We start from the raw sequence: 3,145 nt of genomic DNA, 5'->3' as shown, positions 1-3,145 counted from the left end.
TAGAATCAAAAAATCTTATAGCTACTCTGGAATAATATCTTAAATTCGATGTCAAGGAAATTGTCACATAACCAAACTTTTCAGCTTTTAATACCAAAATGACTTTCTTAGGAAAACAAATGTTAAAACTACGGCCACCGCCAATGAGAAACAGGAAAAAAGGTCTGAAGGATTCAAATGGACACAGTTGGTTGAGGTCACAGAGACCAACATTAAACACGTGTGTTCCTGTCTTACAAAGTTATCGATGATGCAGGGCTGAGATCCTCCTCCTAGACACAGACTCAGTGTAATGGAAAGACTTTGAGTCTACTGTAAACCAGTACAGTGGGGTAGGGGAGGGGGCATGTGGAAATTTTGGAATTTAAAGGCTGATGAGAGATTGTGCTCTGGGATGCAACACGCTCCAGATGGCAGGCTGGGGGGCTGGAGTGGAAAGGCTGTAATTAAGCCCCAATTATCGACCTTTTAGATTCTACCAGCTTATGACGAGTATTGATGAGGCTACAACATAGTCTTGGCATTGTCTTTGCTCAGTTCTCAAGTGAAATGCATTTTCTGCGCAAAGAACGTCAAACCCAAATTTGGAAGCAAGAGCAGTAACGAAACAAGATACCCTGCATCTGGGCAGTTCATTGAAACAGCCAAACCACTGGCGGGGAGGTAGGGATGGAGCCGTCAGTCTAACGATGTGGCACCTGCCGGAAAATCAAAGGCAACGATTAGAACACAGCCTCAAGGACCTACACGTATGGTGTAGAGGTTGACATACTGGCTTTGAAGTGGACTCGGGTTCAAAGCCCGGAGTTCCCGTATGTTAGTCACGTGATCTGGGACAAGTTTCAATCTCCCTGAGCCTCACTTTCCACCACTGTAGAGCAAATAATTAGGTTCTTTTTCTTTTTCTTTATTAATACCAGGGCATATGGAATAGAGAAAATATTAGGCACTTGCCTGTAGGGTTGCGTGAAGATTAAGTACAGTAAAGTCTGTGTCGGGCTTCGTAGAGCATCTGGTGCACAGGAAGTGCTACAGAGATGGTGGCCTGAAGGCTGTTGTGATGTGACTGCTGAGATCAACGCAGGGGCCACCTACGGGAAAGGAATCTCTAGGCAGGATCTTGCCGTTGTGTGGTTTCCAATCCCACGGAGTGCTGGGGTTTTTTTTAAATTCTCTTTTTGAGTTCTGTTTCCTCCAGAAATGTTGGGATTCTGGCAACACTCATCGGCCCTCCTCCCCTCCCTGGCTTTAGCTGCGTCGCACCTGCGGACTCACTGTCCTCGGAACACACTGCAAACTTTCATGCCCCGCCTTGGCCCGAGCGCCTCTCCGTCGCCTGCACCTGTCAGTGTCAGGCCACCGCCCACGCTGCGGGGACGCCCGACCCAAAGTCAGGGGCTCTGAATCCTCTTACATGTCTTCCTTCCCCGCCTCTTGCCCCACACACACCACCTTCCCCTTCCCCAGGCAAGGCTTGGTTTGCTCCTACATCATGTTTGGTTTTTTACTGGTCTTCATCATAGCAGTTACTATTCTAATAATCCCCCCACCTGCGCCCTCCCCCAACACACACATACAGACGTGTGACGGCAGGGTCCAGTGTCTGCCCTGCCTCCGTCTCATAAAAGCTCCTGAATACCAGATGACGATTGATGGAATGATGGGCGAATGGCTAGGCTGGGAGGATGGAGGTGGGACATCTTCCTTGCAGCCCCAACTGACTTCCCCTTATGTCTACCCAAGACCTTAGAGAGATAACAGACAGTTGCGGTCTCTGGTTCCTTGGTGTCACTTGGGCAAGAGGTTAGGGCTGAGCTGTAAAGCCTATGGGTTCCCAGCCATTATGCTGGGTTTTCTGACCAGCTCTGCACCTTGTTAACAGTGTGACTTCAGACTTAACCCCCTGCACCCCGTGCCTCAGTTTCTTCCTCTGTAAAGTGGTGATAACAGTAATGCTTTCCCCGTGAGGTTGCGAAGTGTAAATGAAACCATGTGGGTAAAATGCTCAGACTTGTATCTGACACATGGTTCATGCTGGACAAGATTTTGCTTTTTCAAATTTTAGCGCAGGGAGCCTTCCCTGACCCTCGAGTTCTTAGTGGAAACAACTTCCCCTCCCGCCGCAGCTCGTTACCATCTGTCCTGGTCTCGACAGTACTTATTCTGCACTGAAGTTGCCTTTTTGGGCGTACTGGCTTCCTGCTCTCGATCTCGCTTGAAATGTCCACCGCGTGAGGAGCATGATCGGACAGTGCCGTTCCTGCGGCTGCGCAGATCTGGAGATTTGTCAATGACCAATGAATGGCTGAATGCAGAACAGCAGAGAAAGGGTCTGCACTGGGGCTGGCGGTTATTCCCCGTGGAGTCTCATTCTTGCCGGGTGGGAGAGGTGCATTTACCCCACGACAGAGAGGCTCTCCCAGTCTGTCGCATTAGGCACCAGCTAGGGGGCAGAGAGTGTGTTGCTTCTTTAGATCTTAAATAACCACAGAGAGAAAAGAGACTTGGAGGAAGTGAGTCCCCAAGGGAAGAGGATTTGAGAAAGGACTGGGGCACAGACTTGGAATAAACAGAAGAAGAGGTGTTGGAAGGGATGACAAAAGATGGTAGAGTGGCAAGGTCGCCATGGAAACACCCCGGTGCCTGGATGGGAAGACAGGCTGCCTCTCCAAGGTGAATTTCAGCTTGAAATACACCACCCCTGGGACCTGATCCTGTAGATTTGTTCAGAGGCAAATTGCTTCACCAGCAGCCGAGAAGCAGTGTCCTGGTCCCGGCAGCTCCCTAGGAGAGGGACATCTGTCCCACCTGGACATCTGGACCTCCCCCAAACCAGGGTGTTCCCAAGTGAGGTGCAGAGACCACCCACGCCACAGTCACCCTGGGGAGCTTCCCCAGGCTCCACCGCTGGGGGCCTGGGAATCTGAGTTTACGTTATCCAGGCGAAGCTGATGCACAGAGTATGGAAACCCGCGCGGACTGTTCTGTTCCCCTGATGAAAGGGTGAGCAGAGGCAGAGGAGGGGGTGGTGGGGCCAGGCAGAGGCCCAGGCACCTGCCACTTAACATGGGCACAAAAACATGGACCAGTGGTCAAGGCTCACTGGAAATGGGAAGAGGTGGATGACGGGGCTGGAAGAGGCTCC

At 50.9% G+C, this 3,145-nt stretch overlaps 1 protein-coding gene across 2 annotated transcripts in view; it reads left to right on the top strand.

Annotated features, from left to right (window-relative positions):
- The window catches only part of SYT13 (synaptotagmin XIII), a 55,674-nt gene that overhangs the window by 23,898 nt on the left and 28,631 nt on the right, over positions 1–3,145 (top strand). The window contains exon 1 of one of the 2 annotated variants that reach the window (XM_012645127.1): positions 1,006–1,112. The exons of the other annotated variant lie outside the window; for it this stretch is intronic. The gene's annotated coding sequence lies outside the window, so the exon portion shown is untranslated. Of the gene's footprint in view, positions 1–1,005; positions 1,113–3,145 lie in introns of those variants that run through there. 2 annotated transcript variants of the gene reach the window in all.

The sequence above is a fragment of the Propithecus coquereli genome, unplaced genomic scaffold (assembly GCF_000956105.1).
Source record: "Propithecus coquereli isolate 6110/MARCELLA unplaced genomic scaffold, Pcoq_1.0 Scaffold227, whole genome shotgun sequence".
Taxonomy (NCBI): Eukaryota; Metazoa; Chordata; class Mammalia; order Primates; family Indriidae; genus Propithecus; species Propithecus coquereli.
This window is presented reverse-complemented; position numbering and strand designations above follow the sequence as displayed.